Genomic DNA, 14410 nt, shown 5'->3' with positions numbered 1-14410 from the left:
GCATAACTGGAATCAATAGGCAGTCACTTTTAAAAATGCATTAAAAATCATACAGTTGAGTTACCAGTCTCTTCTTTTGCAGGGTTGTCGCATCAGTCCGTGGACACTGTGTGCCAGCTGGGGAGCCTCAGACGGCTCCTGGCGGAAGCAGCGTTGGAAAACCTCTTGGCCCTGGCACAGTGCCACTTGGAAAAGGACTGGTCTGCAGATTTAAAGTTGGAGCCTGGGGGTCCCCTTGGGCTGTTGTGGTTGGAAGCGGTTGGGACCCGTGGAGCATAGCTAGTTCCTCATTGCAGGGCACAAGGCAGACGGATGCAGGGCAAGTTGGAGAATCAGGTGCTGTGCGCAACGGAGCCCTTTGGAGCTGGAGGGGAGTCTCTTTGAGGGCTGCTTAGAGGACAACGGGGGCACTCTGGTCGGAGGTCCAGGATGTTCCTGAAGTCCCTCGACTAGGGCTTCCTCCTGATCCTTTTTCAGCTCAGAGGGAACTGGTTTTATGGTTGTTTGAGGTCAGCTGACCAGTACCAAGGGTATTAACATAACTCGGCCACTGGAGGGTAGTGCCACCAAACTTGGCACACGTGTAGGTCACATCCGGGTGGTCATCAGTGTGTTGTTGGGTCCGGCTGCGACTTCCGGTTGTAGAGATATTGGCTGGTCAATGAAGTGACCCTCACCAGTTTGTTGGTTCTTGCTTGGTTTTTGAGTGGTGCCTCTACTCAGAAGGGAGATCAGGGGTGATTCTTGAAGCCTGGAGGTCCCCTGGGTTTCTTGGGGTCGGTCCAGTGTCCATCTCCTCTGCAGCTGCGATTTACGGGTCCTGGGTGCAGCAGACATGGTTTGGCACCATTTCTTGTGCGGCAGGTCCACAGTTCTCTTGCTTTGGAGCTTCTTTGGTGCTGGTCTTCTTTGTCTTTTCAAATCCGATTTCTTGGTCTAGTGGAGCCCACTAAATACTGATTTTTGTGGGCATTTTAGGGGAAACCTGGTAGTGTCCAATGGGACTCTTACCCTCGGGTGGCTACACCCACTACAGTGACCAATTCCTGTGGGAAGAGACACTTCCCTAAACCTTACTGGTCATTATTCTGCCATCCAACATGGAGGAAAATTAAATGAAGGGCCCACCTCGCCTGCTAGGGGTGGTACATGCTCAGTGAGGCCATTCCTACTACCCTGTGTGTGGTTTCCGACCTTTGCTCCCTCCAAAAGTGGAGGTTTGAAAAGGGGGAGGCCATCTGCTGCTAGCAGCAGGCCTGGGGCTCGAGTTTCAAGGGCAGTAGCCCTTTGAAGCTCACTGCCAGGGCAATGCACATTCCTGAGGGAGGAGGTGTTGGCTCCTCCACCCAAGAAAGGCATTGTTTTACAAACCAGAGAGACGGGGCTCTCTCCCAGTTTTGTGTATTGGCTGTCTGGATGTGGCAGGCTTGCTGGAACCAGTCAGCAACCATGTCAGGATAGTTAGTTTTTGCAGGGGGCACCTCTAAGGTGACCCCTGGGTACATTTTATAATAAATACAGTACTGGCACCAGTTTGGATTTAATTCTGAGTTGTTTGATACCAAACAACCCAGTGTTCAGAGTAGCCATTATGTAGCTGGGAAACTTGTATTGACCAGTGTCCAGCACATATATTAAAATGGCTGATCTGTTCACTCACTATGTCCCAGGTTTGGCAAGGACACAATGGGGGCATATTGCTCATGCAATTATGCCCTCACATATAGTATGGTGCATCCTGCTTTAGGGCTGGAAGGCCTGCTAGAGGGGTGACTTACCCATAACATATGCAGTGTAGGGTGGGGACAGGGCACACAGGGAGTGTGCCATGTTGAGTTTGTATTTTAGGTTTGCACCAGGAAACCAAGCCTGCTATTGCAGTGCTGGGTGCATGGCCCTTGATGGTGGCACAATCAGTGCTGCTGCCCTCAGGGGCTTACCCATAGTACCCCATGCCCTGGGTACCTTTTACTAGGGACTTATACTGGTAGCTAAAGGGTGTATCCAATTACTTTAACAATGTTTTATGGAAAGAACACTGGCACTGGGAACCTGCTTAGCAGGATCCCAGTGCACTCCAGTCCAAGTTGCATTCAGAAACCAAGCAAAAAATGGTGGTGGAGGGGGAGGATACTGAAACAAGGTGCCAGTTTCCCACAATAACACTATCCACATAAGATAATGTTCTTTGGCTAGATCAAGAAGAAAAACATCAACCATTTGGTTTTGTACTGTGATCTAATGGGGGCCAGCCTGGCAGACACCACCATGTCAAAGTTCGCAAAATAGGGGCTTGGATGGGTAAAGCACATAAGGTGAGGGGTGATGTAGGAAAGTCTTCATTTTTGGCTGGCCTCCCTCGCTCCCCCTCCAATTCTATATATATATATATATATATATGGAAAATGTCACTTACCCAGTGTACATCTGTTCGTGGCATGAGTCGCTGCAGATTCACATGCTGTGCACAGTCCGTCGTCTGGTGTTGGGCTCGGAGTGTTACAAGTTGTTTTTCTTCGAAGAAGTCTTTTCGAGTCACAAGACCGAGGGACTCCTCCCCTTTCGATTCGATTGCGCATGGGCGTCGACTCCATCTTAGATTGTTTTCCCCGCAGAGGGTGAGGTAGGAGTTGTGTATGTTAGTAATAGTGGCCATGCAATGGAATGAATACGTATGTACATAATAAAGGTTAAAGTAATATATTTACAAATGTACAAATGTTCAGGATCTACTTCTAAACGGCTACAGGCTCCCGGGGAGGCGGGTGGGCGCATGTGAATCTGCAGCGACTCATGCCACGAACAGATGTACACTGGGTAAGTGACATTTTCCGTTCGATGGCATGTGTAGCTGCAGATACACATGCTGTGCACCGACTAGTAAACAGTTATCTCCCCAAAAGCGGTGGTTCAGCCTGTAGGAGTTGAAGTAGTTTGAAATAATGTTCTTAGTACAGCCTGACCTACTGTGGCTTGTTGTACAGTTAACACATCTACACAGTAGTGCTTGGTGAATGTATGAGGCGTAGACCATGTTGCTGCCTTACATATTTCGTTCATTGGAATATTTCCTAGAAAAGCCATGGTAGCCCCTTTCTTTCTGGTTGAGTGTGCCTTTGGTGTAATCGGCAGCTCTCTCTTTGCTTTAAGATAGCAGGTTTGAATACACTTAACTATCCACCTAGCAATGCCTTGTTTTGAAATTGGATTTCCTGTATGAGGTTTTTGAAAGGCAATAAATAGTTGTTTTGTTTTTCTAATTAGTTTTGTTCTGTCAATGTAGTACATTAGTGCTCTTTTGATGTCTAATGTATGTAGTGCTCTTTCAGCTACAGAGTTTGGTTGTGGGAAGAACACTGGTAATTCTACCGTTTGATTTAAGTGGAACGGTGAGATAACTTTTGGTAAAAATTTGGGATTTGTTCTTAGAACTACTTTATTTTTATGTATTTGAATAAATGGTTCTTGTATGGTAAATGCTTGAATCTCGCTCACTCTTCTTAGAGATGTGATGGCAATAAAAAATGCAACTTTCCACGTTAATTATTGCATTTCACAAGAATGCATGGGTTCGAAAGGTGGACCCATGAGTCTTGTTAAGACAATGTTGAGGTTCCATGAAGGAACAGGTAGTGTTCTTGGTGGTATGATTCTCTTTAAGTAGTAAATATCCTACTATATCCTTCGGAGATGCATGTAACGGCTGAATTTGATTATTCTGGCAGTAATACACGAATCTTTTCCATTTGTTTGCATAGCAGTGTCTAGTGGTAGGTTTCCTAGCTTGTTTTATGACCTCCATACATTCTTGTGTGAGGTGCAAGTGTCCGAATTCTAGGATTTCAGGAGCCAAACTGCTAGATTCAAAGATGCTGGATTTGGATGTCTGCTCTGTTGTTTGTGTTGTGTTAACAGATTTGGTTTGTTGGGTAGTTTGACATGAGGTACTACTGACAGGTCTAGTAGTGTCGTGTACCAAGGTTGCCTTGCCCATGTTGGTGCTATTAGTATGAGTTTGTTTTGACTCAACCTGTTTACTACATATGGAAGGAGAGGGAGAGGGGGAAAAGCGTATGCAAAGATCCCTGACCAGTTCATCCATAGAGCATTCCCTTGGGATTGATCTTGTGGGTACCTGGATGCGAAGTTTTGGCATTTTGAGTTTTCCTTTGTTGCAAATAGATCTATTTGAGGTGTCCCCCAAATTTGAAAGTAATTGTTTAGTATTTGGGGGTGAATTTCCCATTCGTGGGTTTGTTGGTGATCTCAAGAGAGATTGTCTGCCAACTGGTTCTGAATCCCTGGAATAAATTGTGCTATTAGGCGAATGTGGTTGTGAATCGCCCAATGCCATATTTTTTGTGTGAGGAGGCACAACTGTGTCGAGTGTGTCCCTCCTTGTTTGTTTAGATAATACATTGTTGTCATGTTGTCTGTTTTGACAAGAATGTATTTTTTGGTTATTATGGGTTGAAATGCTTTTAGCGCTAGAAATACTGCTAACATTGCCAAGTGATTTATGTGAAACTGTCTCTGATGTATGTCCCATTGTCCTTGGATGCTGTGTTGATTGAGGTGTGCTCCCCACCCTGTCATGGAAGCATCTGTTATGACGTATTGTGGCACTGGGTCTTGGAAAGGCCGCCCTCGGTTTAAGTTTGTACTGTTCCACCATAGAAGCGAGATGTATGTTTGGCGGTCTATCAACACCAGATCTAGAAGTTGACCCTGTGCTTGTGACCATTGTGATGATAGGCACTGTTGTAAGGGCCGCATGTGCAATCTTGCGTTTGGGACAACGGCTATGCATGAAGACATCATGCCTAGTAGTTTCATTACTATTCTGACTTGTATCTTTTGTGTTGGATACATGGCCTGTATTACTTTGTGAAATGTTTGAACACGTTGTGGACTTGGAGTGGCAATCCCTTTTTCTGTGTTGATTGTCGCTCCTAAGTATTGCTGCGTTTGACACGGCAAAAGGTGTGACTTCGCGTAGTTGATGGAGAAACCTAGCCTGTGAAGGGTTTGTATGACATATTTTGTGTGCTGTGAGCACTGTTTTAGCGTGTTGGTTTTGATTAACCAGTCGTCTAAGTACGGGAACACATGTATTTGCTGCCTTCTGATATGTGCAGCTACTACTGCCAGGCATTTTGTAAAAACTCTTGGCGCAGTTGTTATTCCGAATGGCAACACTTTGAATTGGTAATGTATTCCTTGGAATACGAACCTTAGGTATTTCCTGTGTGAAGGATGTATTGGTATAAGGAAGTACGCATCTTTTAGATCTAATGTTGTCATGTAGTCTTGCTGTTTGAGCAGTGGGATTACGTCTTGTAACGTGACCACGTGAAAGTGGTCTGATTTTATGTAGGTATTTAGTGTTCTGAGATCCAGTATTGGTCTCAGAGTTTTGTCCTTTTTGGGTATTAGAAAGTACAGTGAGTAAACTCCTGTGTTTTTTTGTTGAATTGGTACTAATTCTATTGCGTCCTTTTGTAACAATGCTTGAACTTCTAGTCCTAGAAGATCTATATGTTGTTTTGACATATTGTGTGTTTTCGGTGGGATGTTTGGAGGGGATTGGCGAAATTCTATGCAATAACCATGCTGGATAATTGCTAAGACCCAAGTGTCTGTTGTTATTTCCTCCCAAAGTTTGTAAAATTGGCTTAGTCTTCCCCCCACAGGTGTTATGTGAAGGGGGTGTGTGACTTGTGAGTCACTGCTTATTTTGAGGGGTTTTGGGGCCTTGGAATTTCCCTCGATTTTTTGGGAATTGGCCCCCTCTAAATTGCCCCCGAAAACCTCCCCTCTGATATTGACCCTGGTAGGTAGGCCTTGTTTGTGAGGTTGTGGTTTCTGTGGGTTGACCTCGAAACCCTCCCCTAAAAGGTGTTTTCCGAAATGTGCCTCTGCTCTGCGGGGAGTAGAGTGCGCCCATGGCTTTGGCTGTATCGGTGTCCTTCTTGAGTTTTTCGATGGCAGTGTCTACCTCCAGCCCAAACAATTGCTGTTCATTAAATGGCATATTGAGCACAGCCTGCTGGATTTCTGGTTTGAACCCCGAAGTGCGCAGCCATGCGTGTCTTCGTATTGTGACTGCAGTGTTTATTGTCCTTGCAGCTGTATCTGCTGCATCCATGGAAGACCGTATCTGATTATTTGAGATACTTTGTCCCTCTTCCACCACCTGTTGCGCTCTTTTTTGGAACTCCTTGGGTAAGTGTTCGATGAAATGTTGCATTTCATCCCAATGAGCCCTGTCATATCTTGCCAAAAGTGCTTGTGAATTGGCAATACGCCACTGATTTGCTGCTTGTGCTGCAACCCTTTTTCCCGCAGCATCAAATTTGCGTCTCTCCTTGTCTGGAGGTGGTGCGTCGCCTGAGGTATGAGAGTTGGCTTTCTTACGAGCTGCCCCCACAACTACTGAGTCTGGTGTTAGTTGTGTTGTAATATATATTGGATCAGTGGGCGGTGGCTTATATTTTTTCTCCACCCTTGGAGTTACGGCTCTGCCTTTAACTGGATCCTGAAATATTTGTTTTGAATGTCTTAGCATTCCTGGGAGCATAGGAAGGCTTTGATACTGGCTATGGGTGGAGGATAGGGTGTTAAAGAGAAAGTCATCCTCAATTGGTTCTGAATGTAAGGAGACATTGTGAAACTCGGCTGCCCTTGCGACCACCTGTGTATAGGATGTACTGCCCTCAGGTGGTCACGGTTTTGTAGGATAAGAGTCTGGGCTATTGTCAGACACTGGAGCATCGTAGAGGTCCCATACATCGGGATCATCCTGACTCATTGTGGTATGAGCTGGTGAGTGCATTAGTGGTGGAGTTGCCTCTGGTGATGCATGTGTTGATGGTGGTGGAGAAGGTGGCGGGGTTGTTTTCTTTGCCACCTTTGCCTGTGATTGCTTGTCTCCTTGTTGAAAAGCAAGCTTCCTTTTAATCTTGATTGGGGGAAGAGTGGTTATCTTCCCTGTATCCTCATGAATATGAAGCCTTCTCTGCGTGTAGTCAGGCTCTCCAGCTTGAAGCTCTTCTCCAAATCTGTGTAATTGGGTGGTTAACCCTTGTTCCTCTGTATAGGAACTGGTTTTCGGCTCCGAGGCTGGATGTTTCGGCACCAAAATGTTTTCGGAAGTCTTTTTGGGCTCCGAAGAAATTTTCTTAGGTTTCGGCGCGGTGTCTCGGTGCCGAATCTCTTCGGTGCCGCTGTCTATGTGCCGAAATTTCTCGGAGCCGCTCTCTCGGATCCGAGGTTGCTGAGTGGCGGTATCACGACCGGAGTCGGATGACTTCGACACCAGCATGCCCTTTTTTGGTGCCTTGGGTCGGTCACCTAGTCTTTGGGTTGAGCCATGGCCTGTTGGCGGTGGCGTCCCCTGGGCTTTTGTGGACTTTTCATGAGTCCTTATTTTCGACGTCTTACTCACGGTTGTTGTTTCTTCGGCGTCGAGTTCTTCCGAATCTGACTCGTGGATGGAGAAAGTTTCTTCTTCCTCCTCGAACCGTTGTTGACCCGTTGGCGTGGATGCCATTTGTAATCTCCTGGCTCTTCGGTCTCTCAGCGTCTTCCTCGAGGCTTCACACGTATCCTCCTTGTGCTCGGGGGACAAGCACAAGTTACAGACCAGATGCTGATCCGTATACGGATATTTGTTATGGCATTTTGGACAGAAGCGGAACGGGGTCCGTTCCATCAGTCTTGAAGTCGCACGCGGTCGGGCCGACCAGGCCCCGACAGGGGAATCGAAATTACCCCGAAGGGCCACCGGAGCTCTTCAAAATTCGGTGTCGATTTGTTCTAACTAACCCGATACCGAACGCAACAATACCGACGTTTTTTTCCGAGATTCTAACTAACTTTCCGACCCGAAACACGGAGCGAAAAGGAACACGTCCGAACCCGATGGCGGAAAAAAAACAATCTAAGATGGAGTCGACGCCCATGCGCAATGGAATCGAAAGGGGAGGAGTCCCTCGGTCTCGTGACTCGAAAAGACTTCTTCGAAGAAAAACAACTTGTAACACTCCGAGCCCAACACCAGACGGCGGACTGTGCACAGCATGTGTATCTGCAGCTACACATGCCATCGAACACATATATATATATATATTTGTTTTTTTTTGTTTGGAACGCTGATGTTTTCAACTGAGTAGTTTGAGCCAGCCAAGCAGATCCCTTCGCAAAAACATGGAAATCGTTTTGTCTGTTTAATCATTCAGGGAAAAACTACCAGTTACAATTAGATTCATCTTACAAAAGCAGCTGCAATCATTCTGAGGCAGAGCGCCATCAGGAACAGCAGGAGAGAAAACAATCAGCCTGCAATGTGTGTTTGGTTAAAGAATGAGGAGAGGTGTCTCCAAAACTGCGATCAATGTCTGCACTCCAAAAAACTGCAGTGTAGGAAAGCTGCTTCGGGAACTTAGGATGCTAGTCTCTTGCTGATCCACATATTTAAGAGGTTCAAAGACCTGACCAGGAAAAGCATCTACCATTTAGAACTTATTTATCTGGCACCAAGAAAATATGGACGAACCGAGAAAAGTGCAAGCTACATACGCCTGGAGGGAACCAGCAAGATCATAGGTGGCTAGGTGTTTGGCTATCGCTAGGAACAATGTAAAGAAAACGCCCTTGGGGCATTTCAACTTGTCCTAAGAGGCTATTCTAGCAGGATAGAAACATTTGGGGCACCAAAAAGAGTGTTACAGGATCTTTAAAATTGTGGACACGCTTTTTAAGAATCAACCTAAAGTTTTCTGCATTAGGAAAACAGCATTTTCTGGCTGACCTGTCTGAATACAATTCTTGGGGGGTGAAGGTACGGAGGATGAGTGGGTGAGAAGAAAAGAGATCAAGTGATTTCTTTGTGAATTCCAAAAAATGAATGCACTGCTGCTGTAATGTGGTTAACTTTAAAAGTAGTACAAGCTCACTTGTTTACGGACACATTGCTAACAGAAGTTGCTTTAAATGCAAAAGACCCCAAATAGTTCTGCAAATATTTTCTCATGTCAGCACCAGAGTTGTTTTATTTTAGTTCAGTTTTAATCATTAAAAAGTGTTATCTTAAATGTATTTGATCTGTTATCATAACAGTAGGGTACAAATGTACTCTTCTCCACTGATGATGGGAGGGGCAGGCTACTGGTTTATATGAATGTCAGGTTATTTACCTTATGAAACTCGATAAAACTGTTTCATATAAAAATGTTTTCTTTTTATATTGGCTTTATTACCTTTAAGGTTGCTTTTGGTACTTCTGCTGCCACATCACACACATTTTCGCCACAAAAACCAGTCCACTTCTGTCAAACTAATAAAGGTTAAGCCTTTGATCTTATGAAATGCTGTCTGAATCGGTGAAGCCAAAGGAAAGGCATAAAGGAGTTTTGGTGAACCAAAAATGCACCTGACTGGGAGTTTCCAGGATTCTATAATGTAGAGGACTAATGATGGCGCTCCAGCTCCTAAAGAGGACACGCCTGTAGTGGATGTCTGATATCTTGTCTCTTTGTAGAAATGCGGGATGGAAATGTGGTGTGTGAGTACTACACACCAGCTGTGGTGTAATTACAATCCTGGACCTGACCACACAGGGAAAAGTATTAACAAAAAGTTAGACTTTAACTGCAGCAGTTTTATGTAGAGGGGTTTATCACAATTGTCCCATAAAATACTGAAGGCCTGCGCACCAAGACTGATGGGTTGGTGACATGTCAGTAAACAGACGGGCACATCACCAGAAGGTTTGGAAGTGTGGGTCCACCATGTAAGAGCTTGCACAAGACATTAAATGTAGAGAGATCAGCTTGAACTGGCTGCTCGGCAACAGATCCAGGATGCTGTAGGGTGAAGCTTCAAGGAGCTGGGATTTTTTCATGGAGCACCACCTCTTTGTGTGAAGAGTATAGTCTCAGAAACCACTGGAATAATTAGGATTCATATAGGTATTTTTCAGAAACAGATCATATTCCTAAGCTCTCCAGGGAGAGCAGTATCAAGGTCCAGTGCATAAATTAGAAAAACGGATCTGGATCCTCCTGGATGGTTTTAGGAAATCTGCCTTGTTCTCACATTCTCCCTAGATATTTTGCTTCATTTGGAACATGATAGGTTGTCTTTTGGACATTCTTTAGAAAGTGAAAAATTGCACTTTGAACTACAAGCAACGAAGCTCTCACAGACATATAGCCTTATTTCCAGTGTGTCGGTCCTAGAAGCACCACACTCATGTTGTCGGTTGGACCATCGCACTCCAGGCGGTTTGACTGCCTAATTACAACCCAGGCAGGTAGACCAGTCAGGGGACTGCCATCCCCGCCAGGAACATGGTTCCTGACAGCCTGAGGGCGGTCAGAGTTGTACTCAGCCACGGCGGTGCTGAACTACAATCCCCCTCACCGCCAGCCTTTCCATGGCGGTTTCACCAACATGGAAAGGGTGGCCTTGAGGGTGTAGAGGGGGCAGGAGCGCATTCCAAGGGTGCTGGTCGGCCCCCTCCTTTAAGGGAGAAGAGTGCTATCTCATAGCACTGTTCTTGCCTGACCAGTGGGAACACTCTATTGCAATGTTCCCACCAGTCAGACTGACGCGAACATTGTAGTAGGGCGGAGGGTCTGACTGCCAAAGTCAAAATGAGGCCCTAAAATTCTAATTGCAGACTAAACAAGGCAGCTTACTGGAGACAATGGGCACAGTCTCGCACTATTATTACAGAACATATCTTCCAGTCTTATGTGGTTATAAATGTTGCCAATCTGGGCTAACCTCTCAGGCATAGGCCAGTAGATATCTTCCTACACCTCATTAAGCATGGTCCAGTACACTACATTTTATTTAGGATCTTCAACTGGAACAGCCAAAAGCTCGACTGTACTGACACTTCTTATTTGGTACATTTGTTCCTCTTCCCATTCCAAGTCTTCTAATAGGCCAAAGTCAAACTCCTATTTCAACTTCAGTAGCCTGCTGTATCAAGCGCTTTGACAGCTTGTGGTCTGTAAAGAACCTACCTTCTTGTATAAGATCTCAGGCAGTACAGACAAAATGGTCTGGTGTGTAGCCAGTCAAAAAATATTTAAGTAAATAATCTTACATTTGTATATAGTTAGAGGCTTCATATGCCCCCAGCGTAAAGTCCATACAAAATTAATCAAACAAATTGTTTCTTTATTTAGTGAGACTGAACAGTAAGAGGTACAAATATCCTTGGACTTTCATTTATTTTGTACTTAAGAAGAGGTGTAATCATGTTTAAGATCTAGATACTTGGACTCCTGCTTTGCAGCATACAACATACATCAAGGTGGCTTGTCGCAAATGAAGCAGTAGAGAATACGGTTAATCAAATGCTATAGCTTTATGGCCTGCCGTAGCTTGCTACACTGGCCATTAAAGCCCCGATCCAGCCTTTGGCTCAGGCCTTTAACAAGGAAGAGGGACTTTAATGCCGGTATAGCTCAGTTACAAAGGGCTATAGAGCCTTCTGCCACAAGAGGACAGAATGTCCTAATAAATAAAACAAAGGCCTCACTGAGCCCGAGGGGATTAAAATCCCCTCAGGCTCAGTGAGGCCACTGTTCATAGCAATAGCAGTGAACAAAAACATTGTAATGTTGGAGATCCGGACTTCTACCAGCCATTAGAAGCCCAGAGAACTCCATTGTTTTCGAAGCAGCTCCCAACATTCCAATGTTTTAATATAGCTAATAGTGTAAAGGGGAGATATATCAAAACTATTATGTTTGCTCCATCGCAAAAATGCCCACGATTGCGGTTTAACAGCCCTGATACATCCTATAAATTTGATTTATTTTTGTATGTGCGGACCTTTGTTGGTGCTGTTTTGCTACTAATTTACTCCTGCCACTCTATGGAATTGTTTAATATTATCCACTTCTTAAACAACTCTATAAAGCAACAAAACAAAACCTTTCCTCAAAAAGTCATGAAGGGATATTAGTTTAACTTGACCCACGTGATGATCTCATTTGCTCAAAATAATAGCCGACGGTGATCCATGGGCTGAGGGAAAGCTTAATTTATGTGTCTGAATGGATCAGAAATGCACGATAACCAGTGCAAGATGTGACCATTTGGCAAAAATACACCTAAAGGAAAGCAACAACAATAAAGAATACGGACACAAAACACTATGGTGTGAAATAAAAAAATACATTTACCTGAAATGTATGTATTACCTTGCGATATACTGGTAATATCTGTGTGTTAATGATCACTAATCTTCAAACAATCTTTTTTTTTTAAAGAGCATATAAAGAGCAAATAAGTACGCTTTGTGGTGATGATAAAGTATAGGCAAAAATATAAAAAGTAATGTATTAAATATATATATATTTGTTAAATATTAATGTGAATAAATGTTATATATTTAAAGTGTTGAACAAAATTAAAAGTGCTGAGGCACTTCATTTTATATTGAAAATGGAATAAATGGAATAAATTAAATTAAAATTACTTTTCGGAAGTTTAAATTGAAAATATATTTAACATCTAAAGGAAAAATATATTATGCAATGCTAACTTTTAAAAGTGATGCATACAATTAATTTAAATTAATATAGTTTAATTTGAATAGTTATTGTTCTATTATAGCCTGATAGTCTGTCGTAGCGGACTATACTGGTCATTAGAGGCCCGCTCCAGCATTACCATGGGAGCGGGACTTGAATGCCAGTATAGCCCAGCGAAGGAGGGCTATAAAGTTATTAGAATATTCTGCCAGTAGAGGGAAGAATGTTCTAATAAAGAAAACAAAGGCCTCACGGAGCCTGAGGGAATTGAAATCTCCTTGACTCCGTTGACACCTTTGATCACAGCAAAAGAGGCACTTTCTTCCATCAGTGGACCAAATAGCTAGTCCAGCCATCCCCGTTGAGGTACTAGTCCAGTGGCATTTTGCAAGTCTAAGTACAGCCCTTCATCAGTGTCATGGGGTGGAGATTGTCACCTGGTCATCATCAAGGATATCGTGAGGGGCATTAGGTATGACAGAGCACATCGGAATCGAAGCACAATAGGACGTCTAGCCTCTGATAGGACTGGCACTGTAGGAAATGCCAAGGCAGACTGTCTGTATAACCACTGGATATGCCTTAATTATTTTGTAGTGAGATATTTGCTTGATGCATGCCAGTGGCAATTCTGGGTCAGAGACCAGCATCACGACTGAATCAATCATTGGTGCACGCTAAGTGTGTATTAGCCCCACGAAAGAAGGAAACTACTGTGGATCATGGGGTAAAGTGGAAGTCAGGACCAACTTTAGCATGGCCCTGGCCCCAGACCTAGCAGACAGTCTTGTTCAGGAAGGGCTAGCCAGCAGAGGTCAAACTGGAGGCCCCTCTAGCTCCATGGGGCCCTAAGCTCCACATGCAGGAGATAGTAGAATCAGAAAAATATTAAGAATGGATCCATGATGGCTGATATTTGATGCTAGATTGACAACTAGATTGACAACTTCCTAGAGAAAATGGGGCCCACTGAGACGGATCTTGTGACCAGAACCGAGAATGACCCTGTGATTTTGATTTAGAGCAAGACCTCTGCTTTAAATGCAAACTCTTCTTTTGCTCTGTGACACTTGGGCTCATCTTTGGGTGCATGAGGTGCACTTAATGAAGGTCTTCAAGCCATATCAGGAGGACAAGCACCATAAGCACACATCATGTGGGTTGATGCCTGACATCTGGTTCTTGAAGTCTCAGCACAGGGAGAATTCTGTTGTTTTTTCGGGGAGGATTTTCCCTGGCATACTGCCTGGATAATTTTGGACTCATCAAAAAGCAGGGAGTGTAGTTTCAGATTTGAGTCACAGGCACAGAAAGAAGTGAAACAGTGTACAGGGGTGGCATATTTTTATGTCTCTGCTCCGCCACTTCTGGGAAAGTATGAAATCACTGCTGAGACATGGTGCCACTTACCAGCACGTAGGGGGCATTGCTAGGGAGAAGAAAAAAAAACTCCAATCCAGGCTGGCGCCTGGGAATATTCTAAAGGTAAGGAACCTGGCCTTAGAAGAACCCATCATAAATAGGTACATTCACTTGTAATTCTTAGTCAACAACAAAACAAGAATAACATGATCTACTGTGCACCCTACTTCACTCTACATTTCAGTGATTATGTTTGACTACACCCAGTGGCTTATCTGTTCTTCAAAAAAGTATGGTAAGAATTACATGAAGAAAGTTGTCTTTGTAATGAGATTTCTATGTTTACCACTGCTTTACTGGGCTGTCAGTCAAGCCCAAAAGTATGTATGTTAAAATCATTAAAATCAAATACACAAGTTTAAAAAGGACTTCATGCAATCCAATGGTCATCCAGATATAAATAATTTTCAAGATTACATTATAGCAACAAA

At 44.0% G+C, this 14410-nt stretch overlaps 1 protein-coding gene across 2 annotated transcripts in view; it reads right to left on the bottom strand.

The window, feature by feature from the left end:
- NPAT (nuclear protein, coactivator of histone transcription) overlaps nt 1–14410 on the bottom strand; it is a 310955-nt gene that overhangs the window by 164776 nt on the left and 131769 nt on the right. The gene's annotated exons all lie outside the window — the stretch shown is intronic.

The sequence above is a fragment of the Pleurodeles waltl genome, chromosome 8 (genome assembly GCF_031143425.1).
Source record: "Pleurodeles waltl isolate 20211129_DDA chromosome 8, aPleWal1.hap1.20221129, whole genome shotgun sequence".
Taxonomy (NCBI): Eukaryota; Metazoa; Chordata; class Amphibia; order Caudata; family Salamandridae; genus Pleurodeles; species Pleurodeles waltl.
This window is presented reverse-complemented; position numbering and strand designations above follow the sequence as displayed.